This window comes from Mercenaria mercenaria, chromosome 13 (genome assembly GCF_021730395.1).
Source record: "Mercenaria mercenaria strain notata chromosome 13, MADL_Memer_1, whole genome shotgun sequence".
NCBI lineage: Eukaryota > Metazoa > Mollusca > Bivalvia > Venerida > Veneridae > Mercenaria > Mercenaria mercenaria.
Window position 1 is genome coordinate 20162385 of NC_069373.1, and position 21874 is coordinate 20184258.

At 32.7% G+C, this 21874-nt stretch overlaps 1 protein-coding gene and 1 long non-coding RNA gene across 2 annotated transcripts in view; both read left to right on the forward strand.

The window, feature by feature from the left end:
* LOC123529486 (metabotropic glutamate receptor 8-like) overlaps positions 1 to 21874 on the forward strand; it is a 121796-nt gene that overhangs the window by 4427 nt on the left and 95495 nt on the right. The gene's annotated exons all lie outside the window — the stretch shown is intronic.
* LOC128547841 (uncharacterized) lies at positions 958 to 4417 on the forward strand. Its single transcript, XR_008366687.1, has 3 exons — positions 958 to 2494; positions 2796 to 2978; positions 3426 to 4417. It is a non-coding gene; the product is annotated as an uncharacterized LOC128547841 (long non-coding RNA).

Below are 21874 nucleotides of genomic sequence, written 5' to 3' on the forward strand. Positions count from 1 at the left end.
TACTTTTAAATGACATGTAGTCTGCTTTTTTTTTCAGGGGAGGATCCCCGATATTTTTATTATAACTTCTAGCTCAGTCCTTTTGTATATTTGCATTGGTGTATTTATGTATATTAACTAAACCCTTCCGACGTTACTTAAGTATACGTCTCCTTAACGAATCTCCCTTTCGGCAGATATTCTACTCTGTCTGATAAGTATAGATTACGCATGTATGTCGCAAATCAATCACCCTCTAATTTATCACCTCTTAGGGCGACTTTCGATTATGTCTGATAAATCAGTGGTTTTGCAGACATGCTCATTATTTCCCATTCCATTACGTCGTCTTGAAAATACTCTTTACTTGGCTGTGAAATGCTGATCCGAGTAGATAATTTTTCAAGAGTTATCAGATGCTTCCGACAAGTCTGTACGCATTTGAAACTGCAAATTGAGTAGTAGCAATTCAAACAGTTATGCGAGTGAAGGGGTTATCTTCATTCTTACTATATGTACACCTCCACAGCTGGACCTTTTCAGTCAGATATTTCAGTTGTGTTTCATACTCCCAACAAATTATCAAAATATACAGAGTCCACCTGCATAGCTCAATAGGCTGGGCGCTGATCTACGGATCTCGGGGTGGTAAGTTTGATCCCCAGGCGACTCTATGTAAATAGTACCACAATAAGTTCATAAAACAGTGTATTGAATCTTTAATGCCTCCAGTACAACGACATAGAGTAATTAAGATTAGATCTGTCCGTTTACAGTTACAAACAGATGACTAGCTGTACATTTAACTTTATTTAACAAATAATCAAGGCCTTCGAGTGGTTTGTCGTCTAATTTATCACGTTTCAGAGTTCAGATGCGCAGGAATTGAACCACGAGGGCGTTAACCAGAGTGGTTTAATATCTAAGCATCTGAATAATGAACCGTGATAAATTAGACGACACACCGCAAGAACCCATACGAAAAAGAAATTTAATAAAAGGTCAATAAAAGGCAAACAAAGGGCTAGCAAAAGGTACTTCTATGTTTTGTTAAAACCTTTTATAAGCCTTTCATTTAACAAAATACTAACAAAAGACTATTAAGGATTTTGTGAGTAATACAATTTGTTTACCTTTTGTTTCAGATACTGCCTTTTATTAACGTTTCATTACACTTATAATTTGAACTTTACCTTTTATTAGCATTGGATTGGACTTATATTCTTAAATGTTGCCATTTGTTTGTATTTCATTCCACTTAGAATCAACACTTACATATTTTGTTTGTATTTCATTACACTTGCTTTCAAAAACAAGAAGTTTTGTTCATATTTCAATACCAATAGGTTTGGACGACTTGTTTCACAAAATCTAGCATAAACAAATTAGTTTCATATCTCATTGATATTGGCTAAATACTGCTGCTGCTGTTTTGAATTTAGAGCTACATCTACCATTCACTATGTTCTTCATATACATAATTACACTTCTGACGATTGCAAAGGTTTGTCAGTAAGTAAATGGCTACTGAGCACTTGCAAATGCATAATATTCTTTATCATACATAATCAGCTTTAAGAGAGACAATCTATAAACAGAGACCACTTAAAATAATAATTAAAACTTCTCCTGAAAAAACAATTCCAATGTTTTTCTCATTCCATAGAATTTTTTAAGATAATGCAAAGTTTTCCTAGTAAGATTTTATTTATTTAAATTGCAGCAAAGATTACATTGAAAATCTTAAGATATGTTTGGATTATACTAGGTATCCAAATTAATTGAAATGAAACAAGGAATCTAACTAATTAAAATTTATGTCAATGTTTTCATTTTGTATATTAAAAGGATGTTAATTAGAATTCTATCATTTTATTTATAATTAATATAACAAGATATATCATTGAAAATAGGTCCTATTTATAAATTATATAAGCTATTTATTTTTTGGTCATTGAACACCTCAAACAACAGCACCAGAAAATAGGCATTAAAAGTCATTTCATAAGTACAACAAATTGTAAATGATATTATGCTTTTGATATAATGTTACATCCTCATAAATGAATTAGTCTATTCTTTTGATGATTGGCAATGATTAATTATCCTGCTTTTACAGCCACTTGATATACTGCTGTTCAATGTATACACATGTGTTAACACACAGAGATACAGCTTATCTGATCAAGATAAGGACCAATGAAAATACAGGCTTCTGAACCGTTTTACACATGTACACCAAAAAATAATCCCCATCTTTCTGCTTGTTTTTTTTCTTTCTCTGAGATCTTTGCAAATGCTGTGAGCAAATAAATGGTCAAATTTTCCCATGAACTGTATACTTATATATTTTAAGAACATAGATATTCCCTTCAGTAACTATATATTGTACCAAAGAAAATGGCTCATGAATACAAAAATTTGAATGTAAACAGGAAGTTCGTTGTTCATGTTGTTGGAGGCAAATGGAATAAAGCTAACTTGAAACTCTAAAATGCTTTTAGAGAGATATCAGGTAAGAGTTTCAAACTTTCTAATGTAAAATTTAAGTTTTACAGCTATATGTCACAGATCTTGAATAAATAGTCTGACGCAGGAACTTTATTCATCTCAGTAGATTGAACTTTCAGTCGCCTGGTTACAGGTAACTTTTTCAGGTATATGTGAATGATAGATAATTTATAATGCTTAACAGTTAACTATTCAATACTTAATTGTTGCAGTTCTCAATTATTATTTTTCAAGTTTAAAAGTACAAATATGTTAGTAAAATCACTCTGAACCTAGGACTTACAACAGCCTCTAAACATTTTCAGATGAAAGAATGTGCATATATCTAGTTATTAGAGGTATATGCCTATATGTATGAATTGATGTAGTTGGAGAAATCAGATCGCTTCAGTGCATGAGTCCATGACTATGCTACAGGATGATACAAGATCACAGACAGAAATTCGATCAAGGATCAAACATAAATTACATAATACTTCAACTAAATTGTAAGTTAAATTTGCAAACAGTCTTATACTATACAATTACTATAAAAGGTTGATAAATTGTTTATTTGTCGGGGTTAGCCTCACACTGAATTTAAAGGTTGATCATAATTAATACACCAGTATTTTGTCAGTTCTAAATTCTAAAATTTCTTTTTACGATTGTCTGATAAAAAAACAACAACAAAAAACTTGCATTATTTTATGGTGAAGCAGATGAGGGATAGTACCCACAGATGGTGCTCTCAATATTTTCATTTTGGTGTCCAATAAATGAATAAATAAATGGTTTTGATACATGTAGAATGTTTAAAACTGGCTTTAGAGTTGTCATTTCACATATACAATGTACTACTGTACTAAGTTAGGAATATTGTATTGCCTAAAATTATATTTTAATCGCAATTACTAATATAACTCATTTCTGTAATTATGTTATATCATTTTCAGAAATGAATGGCTGGAATGAAGTTCCTGACCCTGGTGATGATTTTGGAAAAGCAAAGAGACATTCTGATGCCACCTTGTATTGAGCCTGCAATACTCCAAAATGATTTTGTTGTATTCCTAATTTTCTATCAAATAATCTTTTAGTTTAATTTCCAAATTTAAGCTAAGTGAATTTTTATTATTCTTAACCACAAGTGTAAAAGCCGCTGGCAGATGTGTTATTCCCCTTTGAATTTTATTCTTTTTGTTTTTTATGAAACCCAGATCTGTCTCAACATTAGATTAAAATAATTTTGTAATGATACTATTTCTTCTTTTTTTTGTTTTGTGTCAATATCAGCAGTGTTTTCCAATGGTTTTCCATCAAACCTTTCCAAACTTTTGCAAGAATTCTTCTAAAAAATTCCTTCAACTTTAATGCGACGATTTCCAATGTTCAAAGAGTTCCATGGACTTTCAACTGCATTTTCACAGGGCTGCTCCCATGGGTATGCGAGTTTAAATTTAAATTAATTTTCAGATATTTTTTTTCATGCCGTTTTTCCAAACTTTTCCATGGAACATGTACAGACGGGTGTTTTTGTGACATAAACACTTTCTAGTTTTAGTTTATGTTTGGGATCATGCAAGATATCTGGACAGTTTTTTTAAATTCAAAATCAAGAATTTATTTAATTCGGCAAAACAAACATTTTGGTTATCTTACAGTATTTGTTCATTGCTGTGAAATTGATAATTGCATGCATTTAAATAACTTTTTACATTATTCTTTTGATCATAAATATATGTATAAAAATGTATATATTGATTTGTCAATAGTGTTTGATTAATGTGTTCTTACGAAAACTTAAATAAAAGGCAATTGATGATATACCTTTTATTTATGTTTTGATAAAAGGTCTCTCTGCCTTTTATTCATATTTTGTTTCCTATATTTTATTTGCAATTTGTTTCTCATATGTAATGAATGTGAATGCCTTTTGTTAGTATTTTGTTACTACCTTTTATTCATGTTTTGAAACAAAATATTAATAAAAGGTCTCTCTGCCTTTTATTCATATTTTGTTTCCTATATTTTATTTGCAATTTGTTTCTCATGTAATGAATGTGAATGCCTTTTGTTAGTATTTTGTTACTACCTTTTATTCATGTTTTATTTGCCTTTTGTTATCTCATTTGCATATCATTTGCTAGGCTAATAAAAGGTCTTCAAAACATAACATTTTATTTGCCTTTTGTTTCAGCCTTTTGTTACCCATTTTTTTTCGTATGGGAAGGCATTGATTGTTTTCATTCTTACATATTCAATGAAACATTTTGGTAAAATTATGCTTATTCATTTGAGGAGTAATGAAACGGACGTCATGCAGCAGTTTGGCGTTATAACTGACGTCAAAATGCTCTCTTACCGGTCCGCGCGTCAACCGTTGTTTATCGTAGAATATACAGAGTTTGACTTTCTTCTTGTTTAAGTGGCAGTAAAATCGATACATGTTAGGATGTTCTAATAATTATCTTATTAGGGAGTTACTATTTGTTTTCATTTTGTTAGTGATAAATGGTGTTACATTCCTAATACTTTCTAATGAGAAGATAATTATTTTCTGATGTGTCTATTAAAATGTTTCGCTTCAATTAACAAATAATGAAGGCCTTCGAGTGGTTTATCGTCTAATTTATTACTGTTTAGAGTTCAAAAGCGTAGGAATTGAAATACCGAAGCATCTGAACGATGAACCGATGTAAATTAGACGATAAATCACAAGAAGGCCTTGATCGTTTTCGTTCTGACATACTCGTTGACATATATAACAGATATTATGCTGGACTTCATTTTCCCGAGGAGTAATGAATCGAACGTCATACGGCAATTTGACGTCATAATTGACGTCATAATGTTCTCTTACCGGTCCGCGCGTCAACCGTTGTTTATCGCAAAATATTTACATTCGCCCTTTTCATTTTCATTGAAAATTATCACGTTCATTTCGTATGAACAGCAGAAGGAAAGGCGCGAAAGTTACGTCATCGCTGCTTAGTGATAACCAACCGCTGTTTTGACGACGCCCGCGTATCGTCAGGGAGAACGTTCCTTGAATGGCGTCGCAGTTGTTCCGCCTGGTGAACAGAACTGCCGGGAAGCTTATTTTAATGTTAAATGCAACAAAATATGTACAATTTATAATATCATCTTGTTTACAAATGGAAAGGAAATATAATGTAAATATAAGAAACGCAACTAATTTTTCGTGTTCATGCGAAATGAACGACAGAATAGGATCGGCCAATTGCTAGCGATTCATGTATTTGCCGATCCTATTCTGCCGTTCATTTCGCATGAACACCGGTAAAGTATATTCATTTCTTAAATATACAGAGCTTGATTTCCTTCTTTGTTTAACTAGAAATGAAAACGAGCCATGTACGAATAAGGATTTTATTTTTTAAAAAGAAGACCGTGACGTAAATATAAACTCATCACACATTTTCTTTTAAACATATATTCTGCAGAGATTTACAAAAACATGCAGTTAAGTGTTATTGTGTATTGCTGAATACTGCTTAACATGTCTTTTACAATTTTAATCATATATAATCTTATAGTTTAAAAACTTCCCTACGGATGTCAACATTTTTCAGGTTAGATATTTGAAATTTGTGAAGTGGAACATACGAAGACATTATACCTAGGCTTCATAATTGTACTTTGTAGGGCACATGTGAGGAAATTGTCTTTAAATAAGTTATAAGAATCAAAGTTTTATCTAAAGCATAGCTATGAAAAACGACGCTTGTTAGTCATGTATTTATTATGTTCCATATATATTTGTAATGAAGTTCTTGTAAGTACTCGACAAAGTAATTACACCTGTAAACCTTTGCTTCATTGATGTGCAGGTAATTTATAATTCTCTAATATTTCTTTAAATTCAAATGTTTTTCTGAAACTTTGATAAACATATGATACTGTCTGTATATTGCAGAGATGTCCAAGACAAATAAAAATGTTTCTCATTTATTCCTGTTTATTTAAAGAGCGCGGGGTGGGAGGGAGATGATTTATTGGAAAAACAATTGGATCTTATTTAAGCAGCGTGCGATATCTCATAATAATTGAGATAAAAATCAGAGTTATAAATACGCATATATATTCCATCTGACCGCGAATTCCAATCCGCGGGAGTTCATTTACGGAATTTGATTAATGAAATTTATCAATTAGGACACTACTCGCACTTCAATATAAAAAGGGCTAAAGAAGCATCATATTTCATTACCTTTGCATTTTAACAACAATAAATTCACAATCTATGTAGATTAACACCCCGTCAATAAATAAAATCGAACGTTTGACCTTTTTCTAGTAACGTTGGAGATTTATTTATCCATATGGCTGGACTAACTTGTACGTCAGGTCCAGACATGGACAATAAAAATATCAGTACTTCTTGAAAAAGGACACGCGTATGAAAATTCGAATACAACTTTTATTTAACAATACAAATAATTTAAGTTATGAAAAGAGTGCCAGTGCACAACAAAAGGCAACTAGACTTGCCGGGTGACGACAGTGCTCGACTATTTTACAACATTGATACAAAAAGTTAATGAATGGTTTCAATGACATGATTAAGTATATAAGGGCAATGCTTTTGCTTAAATTAAAGTAGAAGACATGGAACATTCCGTTGTTTTGAAGATAAATGAGATACCAATTTACATACAACATTTTACTAAAATTTTAAGACGGCGGTAGGGGAGAGCAAAAATGTCTGAATAAAAGAAAAATTGAGTTGTAGAACCTATGCATTGCATATCGGATCAAGAAAAAGCATGTGAACCAAAATTCCATTCTCACAAGTGATTGCAGAGAATCAAATTCACATACAAAACCTTAATTAGTCAGACGCCGACGCCGACGAAAATCGAGTGCATTAGTTTTACCTATCAAATATAGAGTGAATACTAATTTAGCATATTTTAAGAAATTTGATGCTCCTTTGACATTTCAGGTCCTTAATAATTAACACATTATGCCCTCTGAAAATATTCTTTACTTAATTCTTTCTGCAGACTGTGTCTTGTAACCTCACTGTGATAAAACATACGCAATTGCCTTATATATTTGACATTCCAGTTGAGTTATTGCTTGAAAATCAATTATTACCACATTCGTGCTTAGACAAAATAATACTTTGTGCTTTGGTGTAAGTAATTATTTGGCAAAGGAAATGTGAAGTATAATAATAAAAATGTCAGTTTAAGTTCTTTCCCTTCGAGGAGTCCCTGTACATACAAAATTATCACAAAATTAATGAAACCAAAACTTCACACGCGTTTTGGATGATAGTGGAAGTGGGAGGGGGGTTAACGTCGCACCGGCACAATCATAGGTCATATGGCGACTTTCAAGCTTTGATGATGGAGGAAGACACCAGATGTCCCTCTGTGAATTATTTTATCGCGAGCGGACACCTAGTGAGGTTTGAACCAACATCGGTGAGGGACAAGTGATTGGAAGTCCACGAGCGTAACCACTCGGCCACAGAGGCCCCTGTGGAAGGAGGAGGGCGGTGTAGTAAAGTGTGATTCGTCATTAAATAACATCATTATCTGGAGTTCAGATGCGAAGGAATTATACCGCGATGGCGCAGTCCGAGTGATATTATAATACGCATCTTAGAGACAAATAATGTTTTAAAACAGGAGCAAATCAATATTTGAGATGTATTATTTCGATTTTAACACGCTATGAAGGGTTGTTAACTACATAGTTAAAGATATTTACCATAATAATTGTTTTCTTTTCCAGCGCGCCGTTATGAATATTGACGCTATGACGTAATAATTGTGACGTGCAAACAGTGTGCACAAGAACACACAGTTTCAGTCTTCTTTGTTTAATAGTGATATAAATCGGGTCGTTTTAGAATTTGATTTAACTTCAATTTTAAATGATGAACAATTTACGAGTTTCCTGATATTATATTTACTCGTATATTAAGAGACAAATTTGTGTAAATTATGTTATTCGCTTTCATCCTAATTATGACAGAATATCTTTAAAATATCAAAATCTCTTGCGGGAAATGAAAGAGAAATTAATTATATTTTAGTATGATTGAAAATGTAGTATTGATCCAATATTTTTCCTTGTCAGGAAGAAATGAGCATCGATTCTTTCCCAGGTAATCAATAAACGAAACCTATTAAACGTAGATAACCTATCTCTTTAAAACATCAGCAGTTCACACTCGGAATGAAACGGTACCAACATTGCCAGCTGAATCAGTTGTAAGATACATTTTACGACATTAAGGAGTAGCTGGATCACGTGTAAGATACAGTTTACGACATTTAAGGGAAGGTAAATCACCAGCTTATATCTTAAGATGTCGTATTGTTCATTTTGAGATATTTTTTTGGTCAGTTGCCAGAGACTTTCCACATCTTAAACGTATACCGTATTTATACACTTTGATAAAATGATAGATCGATACATCAAATATATGCTTTCAAAGTACCGAATAAAATAGGAGGCATTTTCTGAAGCCGAACCCAGTTATTATACGACATGTTACAGGAACTTTACTTTCTTCCATTGACGCATGAATTTTTAGATTTTAACACGCTTAATGTCTGACAAAAAGACATGACTTTCGTGGAAATCATTTTCGACAGTAATGTCTAGTGATGTGTTTATAATACCTTATTGTACCTTATTGTAAGTGATATGTTTATAATACCTAATTCTAAGTGATCTGTTTATAATACCTTATTGTAAGTGATGTGTTTGTAATACCTTATTGTAAGTGATGTGTTTATAATACCTTATTGTAAGTGATGTGTTTATAATACCTTATTGTAAGTGATGTGTTTATAATACCTTATTGTAAGTGATATGTTTATAACACCTAATTGTAAGTGATCTGTTTATAATACCTTATTGTAAGTGATCTGTTTATAATACCTTATTGTAAGTGATCTGTTTATAATACCTTATTGTAAGTGATGTGTTTATAATACCTTATTGTAAGTGATCTGTTTATAACACCTTATTGTAAGTGATGTGTTTATAACACCTTATTGTAAGTGATGTGTTTTTAATACCTTATTGTAAGTGATATGTTTATAATACCTTATTGTAGACAGACAGACAGACAGATAACTTTATTCACCCAAGGTATTATATAATACTACATGAGGATATACAAATAAATTTGAATAAAGCCAAAACTAGTTCCGGTAGTAACCTGCAAAAAAAAAAAGAGTGCAATCAATTGTTAACAAATGCATGTATATATGTATTGAGGGGGAACTCATTTACTCCTTTAACACAAATACACGATAAACTCACGTTTAATAACAATTTCTAAAGAACAAATATGGAAGAAAAGATGTTTAGTTCATTGACAAAAACACACACACACACACACACACACACACACACACACACACACACACACAAGGGATATTACGAAATATATAAGTTCAGTAGGAACTACATAATATGTCGCAATGATTTAAAGTAAAGCGTGGGAGTATGTGATAAGGCTTTAAAGGTGGATAATCAGATTTTGGCCATGTAACGGATTTGTTCGAAACTTTAGCATCTGATCATTTACACTCATTTATGTTCACGTAACACTTAATACAAATTAGATTTTCACTGGAGGGATTTTTAAAATTTCATTTTCCTATCCTGGTTGCCCAACCAAGATAGAGTTATTTTATCATATTAAGTATAAATTTGATAAACATACTTTGCCTAAGGAAATGTATAAATATTAGACATATTGTAATATATTTGTAAAATATTTGCATTAAAAATTATGTATTTAGATGAAATTCATTAGAAACGCAAGTTTGAAAAATTATTATTACCTCCCTTTGCCTATCTTGGTTGCGCAACCAAGATAGATTGGAAATAAATGAATTCAGAAGCTACACACAGCTTTAAAACTTGCATTTTGGTTCAGATTGTTCAATGGTTGATATGTCTATCAAATGCAAATGTAAAACTAGACATTGTATCGAAATAAAAAGAAATACGCAGCTTTTTATATACTTTCATATGAAAGGGGAGTAATTACAAAATTTTATAAAAATAATAAAATATACATTTCAAATAGGAATCTAACTTTATGTAATCGGTCTTTTTGTTTCTTAAATAATTCTCTACCAGAATATACAAAAAGTAAAAAATGTCATTTAATGTTGATTAAATGTGATTGATCACCTTTAATGACCTGTCATTCTATATTTAGACAAAAATAAGTGTTTGCTTATATGGATCAATAACAGCGAATTACGGATAGGTTACACGTGCTCGGATTTACTCTATGAGGTTTGTAGGTCATATATATTTGCTATCTTAATTTGCGTATCTGCAACTGGGAGGCATTATCAATAATTCGTAGAAAAGAACAGAGATGCACTAGCGAATTTGCGTCTGTTGACTGTATAATTTGTCGAAATGAAAGATCGCTATCCCGAATATTCGAATCGCGCAGGTATCTATTTCTTTCTTGCCTAAAGAATTCGCAACTGAGTAGATAATGTCGTTCATTTCCGACGGAGTTATTACTGCACAGTGGGCATATACGTTCCTGAAAAGGGGTTCCATCATAATGGCCTGTTTCAACTGGAAATCTGTGGTTGCTGGTGCGAAATTTAAAAAGCGTTAGATAATCTTTCCTACTTAGTACATTGAAATAATTTTCATATTCATGGCAATGTTTAAAGCTATTGTAAAACAGACCTTTTGTAGAAAGCTGCATTTGGCTATGCCAGTGTTGTTTGAACTGGTCGAGAAGAGTTTGGTTTATTCTTTTTGGTGTACTTTTATTTAGTGCTACATCTTGATTAAGCCATAAGTCTGACCTTCCAACCGAATCCAGAATTTCTTTGATTTTAGAGATCCATTTAAAACTGACGTCATTTTGGTTAAGCATATATTTATACATCAGAAATGAAATCTTATTTTCTTTTCCTAGTAGCAATCTTGTCCAGAAGGATATCATCTTGGATTTTATAGATATTGAAACTGGGAACGTCCCAGTTTCTCCATATAACATGTACATTGGAGTACTTTTCCTAGCATTCGATATTTTTCTAAGAAAATCATTATTTATTTTTTCTAGCAAATTAATATTTTCGAACCCATAAATTTCGTATCCGTAGGTAAGAATAGGTAGAACCGTGTGTTGGTAAAGTTTGATGGTTAAGTCTACTGGCAGGTGAGCATTTCGGGTTTTTGTAAATAAAAGATACATGGCTTTGCTGGCTTGTTGAGCTACGTGTTTTCTGGCTCTTAGGAAAGATCCGTTACTGGAAAAGGTGTAAGTGATATGTTTATAATACCTAATTGTAAGTGATATGTTTATAACTGTAAACAGAAAAAAGCGTCTTCGTTATAGATAGAGTTTATGAAGTGAATTCTTCGTGAAAAAGAAACAGATAGGGAGGGAAACGGACCGTAGCGGAGTGACCGACCGAGGTTTCTTTTTCTCGAAGAATTCTCTTCATGGACTCTATCTGACATAGTGTGAAATATACGTTTGACCAATCAGAATTGCAGAGTCAGTCGTGTCGGATTCTCCGCCTCCCTTTGACTAACAGAAATGTGTCGGCTTCCTTTGAAATACGAAAGGGTCGGTCATCGGTACGTATGCGCATTCAGTCGACGCTCTTCAGTGTGTGGAGCTGTTCTTCGAAAATTATTGCTACAGTCACATTGGTCTTAAGGAATAAGAAATCACATTTTTAAAAACATAACTTGCTCTGATTGGTCAAAAAAGTAGGTTGCACACTAGTATACATTTGAAATGATATTAGAGAGTTTGTTTGAAATTTAGCCTGGAAATAGGTATGTTTGGTTAACAGTTTCGTGTTGAAGTACAGAAGCAAAACAGGATGTTCTGTCTCCGAACTAAAACAAAACATTACATAGAGCCATCCGTAAACTTCAATCATACTTAACGCACTGTTCCTGTTGTTTGTTTTGGTTCTAAATATTCACGTAAAGCGATGAAATATAAGTAGCTTCATTGTTTGATCGTAACACGTATTAAAATCGAAATTTGGTGACTGTGTAGTCATAGCGATATTGCATGGTGCTGTGGTTCGTTAAGAGAGTGCCAATGGCCCAGCACCTTTGTCTTCAACTCGCTAGGTTTCTTTCGGGGCTACCTCACTCTTAGTTCCGAGTTAAAACCCTATCCTGGGAACACAATTTGGTCTAGATAACCTCGCAGCAAACTAATAAATTCCAATTTATGTATCTTTAATATTTGAAATCAACGAATTAATTATTTCCAAGTGGAATAACATTTTCTTCCCCAAGGACGTTCATCCACTGAAAAGTAAATGTTTCAGCTCACAAACACCTTGTTTTTCAAACTTTATACCACAAAGGTTCGTATTGTTAACTCTTAGCCTGCTGCAGGCGAATTTAACAGCCTTTGCAAACAGCTTGGAACCAGATCAGACGCCGATTAAATCGGCGTCTGATCAGGTTCCAAGCTGTTTGCTACTCTGACAGTATTTCTTCCAATTTTGGAGCAAATTGAATGAACTTTACTATTTTAGCAGATGACATTTCCAGCAGACGACAATTTATCTAGCATGCATGCTAAGGGTTAAAGAGTGAGGATTACGTAGATTTTGTAATACATATACAATGTACATCATATGATCATCGCTTTTTACCGTTTACATTACACTAAAGCGTTTCCTACTACAGGGGTAGATGTTATTTTTGCACAATTAAAGGGTAGCGTATTTTATAAAAGAAGTTGTATAGACATATTTTAGAAGGCATTTATAATATAACTGTTGCTGGACATTTTAAGAAGTCATTTTACATTGCCAGAACCGTATACAACCTCGTTTGTTATGGTGGTTACATTTTCGTTGACTCATACATATCTCCTCAAACATAATGTAGATGAAAAATTCTAAGTAAATTTATGTGATGAAATGATTTCCATTAACCCTGAAATTATGTATCTGAAAGTCTTTTCATTGAACGAAATAATGCTTGAATATAAGGTATATGTATTTGATGTATTGAAAGATCGTATCACAAAAACATATTATGGACAAAATTGCAGCAAACTTCTGTGCCAGGGGTTGGAATGAACACTAAATAATCTGTAAGATTAATTAAATACCTGATTTACCCTTAAGTCTAAAGATTAATCCTATCAATAAAAGTGTTTACATAAACAAAATAAACACAAACAAAGTTAATGAATTCTAACAAAGTAATGCTGAAAATCCCCAACCTCCCACTCCATTGGTAAATGTACCATTATTTACGTTTATTCTATATCTATTTTATCTATCCAATAGCGAACGTTCATTTGCAACACGTGACCGTACAATATATTACGGTATTTGGATGCACGTGCGTACAAAAATCCTGTATTTTCAGTATTTGGACGCACGCGCGTACAAAAAATCCTGGCACTCTTTGGTTATAGTCCTTGAGTTACTCGAAAAACGGGGAATTTAGTCTTGTCCGCTCTTTTAAGTCGAACAGTTTTCATCCGATCTTCACCAAACTTGCTGACAATGTTTGTGGGCATAATATCTCAGCCAAGTATCATTACCACCCAAATCGCCAAATGGCTGTTGTAGGGAGGTTGCACCATATACTTTTTTTAATAATGATACGCAGAAAAAACAACATTCAATGAATTACGTATATTACGTATGAAGTGAAATAAATATAGAATAAAAAGGTTATTTAAGGCCTAACATTGTTCTGTATAATATATATTTGAACTCATACCAAGCTGGGAAAAACTAGAAAAGGCAGGAATACAATATTCAGTGAAACATTTTTAATTTAAACTATTATTATTATAGTAAGATAAAATAGATATAGAATAAAAAGGTTATTTAATATTGTACTGTACAATACGAGATATATAGCGGCTCGTCCGATATGGTTTTCTCAGCAGGGTACTCGTCCAAATATATCTCTGTATTGTACAGAACAATGTTAAATAACCTAATATTATAGATTATTACATACTCGTTTCTATTCCCCGTTAAGTTACACTGCTACAGAAAACGTCAATATTTTTCCATATACTGACGCCTGACTTTCATATCGGGTGCGTGACGTAATTTAGTGTGTGTTGTTGCACTATTTTTTTTTATTTATTTCAGTATTGTCAATTATTTTCAGGCTATTGAATTAATTAATGATAGGAACACTATATTTATACTTGTAGATGCGTATGTAATAAAAAGGTTATTACCTTTGCATCGGAAAATATGCACTCGTTCTTTAGCGGAAGAATATTGCGCTCCTAAAGTCGCGCAATATTTCCGCTAAAGAACTCGTGCATATTTCCCGATACAAAGCTAATAACCTATAATTATAAATTTCGTATCGAAAATATGCAGATATGTTGCGCTATATTGTTCCGCTACAGAACGACTATACATGTCTTGATGCAAAACTTACAATCTTTTATATTACGTTGTACATATTGATTACTCTTAGAGATTAATGATAAAAAATTTACGTGATGCCAGTTATTAAAATTTCATCGAAAGTCATCATGGCAATATATTGGCGTTTCCGTAAATACAGCGAGTTAACGGGGACTGTAAATGTGTGTGTAATATTGTTCAAACATCACATGGAAATGCCACATATTTCCTTTTTATCCCAACTGTTTACCTCTGAAAATCGCAGTCAACTTTATAAACAATTTTGTGGTCAACAGGAACGGCCAGCTGCCCGTTTTAGCAGTATTCATAAATCAATCATATGTTATGGTAAATTAATCAAATAGCTGACCGTAATTAACATTAGCTAATTCTAGTTTAGATTCATTGGTCAGGGAAATTAGTGCATATATTGTAACTGTTTTTTTTTCTGTAGAAACTACCAGATGCTACTATTAGTTGGCCGCATCCTTTTCCAGTCAGTCAGACCGCCGTATATGACGTCAAACCAATAGCTTAATTATACAGTTTTTATCAAATAGGCAAATGAAAAATTGTCAAAATATCAAACTGATAATTGCATTCTAACAAAGTCTGTGCAAATATTGAAATTAAACAATGAATTGCATTATCCATAGTCGGGGAAAAAGGCGGACAAAATGCATAAGGTTTTATTTATCGCTTTATTCAGTTTAATTTGTACAATGTTCCTGATCTTGTTCCTGGATAGATTCTCCTCACTTACAGAAAAGTCGAGTTCAAGTCTACCAAACATCAAGATAAGTCCACTTCAGATTCATAATAAGGCAGTTTCGCATCTCTCTTAAAAATAAGTCGATTTCAAGGTTAACTTTAAGATAAGCAGACTTCTAGTATCGCTTCAAGATTAGTCGACTTCAAGTCTCACTGCAAAATTAGCTGCAAATTAGTCGACTTCAGGTCTTATTTTAACATAAGAAGACTTCTACTCTCACTTCAAGATTAGTCGACTTCAAGTCCCCCTGCAAGATTAGTTAGTTTTACGTCTCATTTCAAGATAAGTCGACTTCAAGTCTTATTTTAACATAAGCAGACTTCTGCTCTCACTTCAAGATAAGAAGACGTCTTCTCTCACTTCAAGATTAGTCGACTTCAAGTCTTATTTTAACATAAGAAGACTTCTGCTCTTACTTCGAGATAAGTCGACTTCAAGTCTTACATAAACATAAGGAAGACGTCTTCTCTCACTTTAAGATTAGTCGACTTCAAGTCTTACCTTAAGATTTAAGCAGATTCTGCATTAGTTCATGTAAATTTTATCCTGGCTGTAACTTCTACATTCGTAGAGAGAGACGCAAATATTAACCATATTGAAAGGGTGTGTCGCGCTTATAACCCTGGTCTCTCAGGTCAATGTCAAAGTCACAAAATGATGTATAATTTTGTTTTCGTGTCCGGTCCATATCGTTTTGGCACTTGGAGGGATTTTGATATTAGTTTGCACAACTGTTAATCTAATCCCAAGGGTGTATCGCGTCAATGACCCCGATCTCTTGGGTCAAGGTCAAGGTCACAATTTGTCATACCGGTTTTCTGCATGCAGTCATAAGTTTTGTTTTTGTTGTTTATATATGGATTTAGAAGTCATTTTGTGCAACTATTTTAGCCTGAGAAGGTCAATGACATTATTTAAATTTTTATTTAGTTCAAAGCGACCCTCCGATAAAACCAAAAGAAAATTATTTTGAAAATATGAAAACATTTAACATCGTTTCTTGTACATCTTTCAGTATTTGTCGATAATAGATAATTCTTTTATTTCATGTTTGCATCATTCTGAGTTAAGTGAAATAATACAATTAACTATATCTGGTAAATTTACAGTGAAAATACGAAATGTATGAGTGAAACTATCAATTATATAAAATTTGGCTAAAACCATTGTATGATTTTATATATACTGAAAATGTATATGTTTTACATGTAAAATCATACATACTATTTTGTTGTTAACATGTAAATTTGCTGATATATGTCTACCTGTCTACGTGTTTGTTTATATATTATGCTCTTCAAGAACGGAGGAAATAAAAGGATCAATCAAAATCAAACCATATATTCACTTTTCGCTACGACATTCGTTAAGAGATCAGATCATCTGTCCACTCGGTTACAGAGATTTCAATCTAATACTGTTAAAACTAATAACAATTCTGCATATACTGTACTGATGATGATTTTCAAACGTTTCACTCAAAATGAGTAGAATGCTTTTATAAAATCGGTGTTTCGTAGTTTTATGTAATTTTGTTGTTGTTGTTTGATTGTTTGTTTATCCATTATATAATCACCTTCTTGACCTCAACATGTTACGTAACGTCATTTAATTCAATTTCGTATATTTGAATTCCTTCGAGCAATTTTCTACTTTTCCTAAATCAGTAATACAAAACTGTTAGCCTATAGTACCATATTGAATAAATATCACATACTGATGGATTTTTTTTTTGTTTTATGTGGGGCATAAAAGTTGCAAAAATCAAGTGCAAATTTAACATAATTTTATTTTATTTAGTTTGTTTTTCTTCAAATTTTGTCTTCACATCAAAACCAGGAAAAATTGAAATCTTAATCTGAGACAGAATTTGATACAACACGGCCACAGTTTCTTGTATCCAGCATTAAACGTAATCAGTTTAAAGTACACAATTAGTTTAAGCTCTACTTTGATTGATGTAAAGTATATATTAAGTCAGTTGTGGCTTATCAAATTTGCAACGAATAGTCCGTCATTTACATTAGAGGTGTTCTACCTACACGTGTGATTTCAACGAGTCATTATTGGCTTTATATTGGAACAGTAGCTATTTTTTTTTTCAAGTTTTGATAAACATTTAAAATCTTTAGTTTCAAACAAAATATTTTGTACTGAATGAACAAATGTAAGTATTGATGCCATTTATGTAATATTACCCACATATGAAATTTCAGCAGGACATATTTGGCTCTTTATTGTCCCTATGTGTTCTTTTACAGTTTTAATAAACAAGAGTGTTGCTTGACTGAAATAACAAATATTATTACTGGCCTCTCGTATGGTTTATCTAAAGCCAGGCCATAAAACTAACATATTCGTTTCTATTAAACTTTCTAAAGTTACTTGCTTTAATATCATTACCGTAAAATATTAGCATAACATTTCTGATAAAAGACTATAATTATAAATTAAAGCAACACAGATTTTTACGCAATGTGAACTTTCAGTTATTCATGATCATTTTACCAACTAGTTGCATGGCTTGGGTGAGTATTCAAACCTTATGGCTTGCTGGCAAATAGTGAACTACTGCTCAACCCATTCAATAAGTGTTTTGTTATATGACATCAGAAATAAATGTTCATATTTTTTCTTAAAGCTTTGACTTTAATCTAGCAACATGTTGTGTTAAACATCCCGTCAATAGTACAAACTATACACTGACAATTGACTACTAATACATAACATATGCTACTGAATTATCTTTCTTTATTTTCCAAATAACATTCAGCACGGGGAATATGATAATAACATTTTGCGGCTTATCCCCTGCTGTTTAATGAAAATATCAGTATTTTTGAAGTTAAGAAAGTGGTAGATGAGTGCAAAAAGGGCAAAGCAAGTGATATAGATGATATCCCCGGTGAGGTTCTTTGTTCAGGTACGGTTCCAACTATATGGGGTACATGTATTTGTTAACCTAATACCAAAGTTATCGTCAGCAGATCCTCGAGATTCCTAATCTTACAGAGGAATATCTTTTGCACCAGTAATGTACAAGTTCTATTGTAGTATTTTAAATAATCGCCTTAACACATGGGCTAAAAGTAACAATATAATCACAGATGAACAGAACGGTTTTATAAAACGATTTCGGCTTTAACAAGTAACCACATAAACAGCATTTATAGAATTTCGTAAAGCATACGATTCTATAAATAGAGACAAACTCTGGGGAAAAAACCGCTGAAACTGGAATAACCGGAAAAATGGTTTTGGCTATCAAATCGCCATATTCATCTGTGTCATCATGAGTAAGGGTTAATTCCTTTAAAACAGAGTGGTTCAATGTTAACTATGGATTAAGACAGGGTGTAATTTGTCTCCTATTTAATTTAATTTTTATATCAATGATCTGGCTTTATATCTTAAATCAATAGGCATTGGCATTCAACTTAATGATGAGTGTATTTGCATTCTTTTGTACGCTGATGATTTAGTCTTATTAGCTGAGAATGAAAAGGATCTCCAAAATTTGTTAACAGCTTTGAATGATTGGTGCTTGCATTAATGACATGCATATCAATGAAGCTAAGAGTAATATTTACATTTTCGCCCTGACTTAACTCCTAGATCTGAATATTAATTTTAATGTGGTTTTAAAAGTTTACAGTTTGCTGATAGATATACATGTACATACCAAGGAATATTGATACATGAACACCTTGATTATAATATTACAGCCAAACATGTTGCTCAGAGTGCTAACCGTGCACTTGGTCTTCTTATTGCAAGATGTAAGTTAATTGGTGGGGTTCCATATGATGTGTTTACTAAATTGTATGACTCGAATGTGTGGCCAGTTATTAATTATGGAACAGCTATTTGGGGAACTAAATCATTTTTTTGCATCAACGCTGTGCAAAATCGTGCCATGAGATTATTTTCTTGGTGTGGGGAAATATACTCCAAATTCTGCAATAGTGGAAGAAATGGCTTGGCAACCTTGTATTGTCCGTCAATGGAAAAGTATTTCAATCTACTGGTGCCGCCTTTCTTGCATGAATCATACCAGACTGAGTAAACGTGTAGCACCCTGGGTTAAAAATAAATCTGGTACATCTTGTAGAAATTGGTACTTTATTGTTAAAAAACAATATTAGCATTTGCAAATTAACAACTCTTGTAACCTGAATGAAAATATAAGTAAGCATTATTTTGTAAAACTGGTGGAAGAAAATGGTGTGGATTTATTTGTTGTTGATTGGCTCGAGTCGGTTCATAGTCTTAATAGTAGATCTGGTAGAGGTCGCAACAAACTTCAAACATACCAACTTTTCAAACTGGATTTTGACACTGAAATTTACTGTAAATTGATATTGCCTTTTAATCACAGGTCAGCTTTCAATAAATTTCGATGTGGTGTTGCGCCGCTTAGGATTAAAACTGGAAGATTTATGAATCTAAGTGTTGAAAACCACACTTGTTCATTTTGTGATGTCCAGGTAGTTGAGGATGAAAGCCATGCAATTCTAGACTGTTCCTTGTATGATGATATTAAGTTTCCCTTATTAGAAAAAGCCCCTGTTGTTTGTGATAACTTTAAATTGCTATCTAAGACAAACCAGCTTATTACACTGTTTACTAATCCGGTATTGATACGTTTATGTGCCAAAACCTGTTTTAATATAGTACAGCAATGCAATTTTTATCTTTGTAAATATGTTCATAATGTACATGGGCTTCTTTGTAAAATTATTTTTGTTCTGTAAATGGTGCAAAGACTTGGTTACACTTTGACACTATCAAGGCCGGTGCTGATTTCTTAATATAACTTGTTTTAAAAATTACTTTATGGTTTTAATTGTAATAATAGGTTTACTTATTATGTTAAGCGACATTTGCAGAACTTAAGTATCTTACAGGGAGTGTTATGATACTTGTATATGAATAATGATTTTAGTCTCTTATAATTCTTTTATTAGAATGGCTATGTGCATTAGATTTTAAGTATTATGAATGTGACATATGTATGTACATAGATGAGACTGTAATAAAGATTAAATATATTCGACCGCCACAGTAAAGGCATGTTTGTATAGCAGCTGTATTGTTAATTTGGTGACATATATCTTTTACCATTTGCAAAGTTACAGTGAACTTGGTCTTTAGACGCCAAAGAGCAATCTTGTAAATAATGACACTATGATGATATTGTTGCAAAAGACCATGTCCCTATACACGTACATGCAATTATATCACGAAAGCATGTGTTTAAAAAGATTCGCCTTGTACGCATACTGCATAATTACTTCCCTGATTCTCTCTTCGAGAAGTGTTTTGAGAATATGGAAGACTAATATACATCACTGCGACATCTTAGTGCGTCAGTTAATCCGCTCCAATATCCTGCCTGTCCGATCATGGCTAAATCTTAAGTCTCGATAATTATACTTCCTAGACATAGATTATTTCAGTTTTGTCATTGCAAGATTTCCCCGAGCCTTCTTATCGTGTGCAAATCCTAGATTAGACATTTATGAAAACGTATTTAGTTGACAACATTCAGCTAAATATAGAGAAATGTTCAACTTGATCATTTGGAATTTGATAACAAAAGCTGCAGTAAAGATGATCTGAAAAAGGACAAATCTTACTCCTGTACCACGAGACAATTATCACTACCATGTTTGTCAGTGATAGTGTACATTTAATAAATAATTATTGTTAAACAAAGGTACGTATTTTATTACTTCAATCTTGGTTTTTGTATTTCTGTGTAGAAGGCAGAACACCATGACTTCACATTACCTTTTCAAATTTATAAGAAGATTTTTCAGCACCAAGTAAAATAACGACAGCAGTTTCGGTGTAACTGAGATGTGATATGAAGTATGAACACCATTTGCGTCCCTTAGCACAAGCTTCAGCTTACATACAATCTATCATAGAGATCTGTCTTTTCTCGAGTCTCTAGAAAGCGTAAATTAACTAAACCCGTATGAACACTCAGAATGGCGGCAAGGGTACTTGCGAGTGTTTACAAAAGCAATGTGTGACAAAAAGTTCGGTTTGAGGAAAGAAAAATATGATTAATTGGTATGTAATATTTATAGGTTATTAGCTTTGTATCGGGGAATATGCACGAGTTCTTCAGCGGAAATATTGCGCGACTTTGGGAGCGCAATATTCTTCCGCTGATGAACGAGTGCATATTTCCCGATGCAAAGATAATAACCTTTTT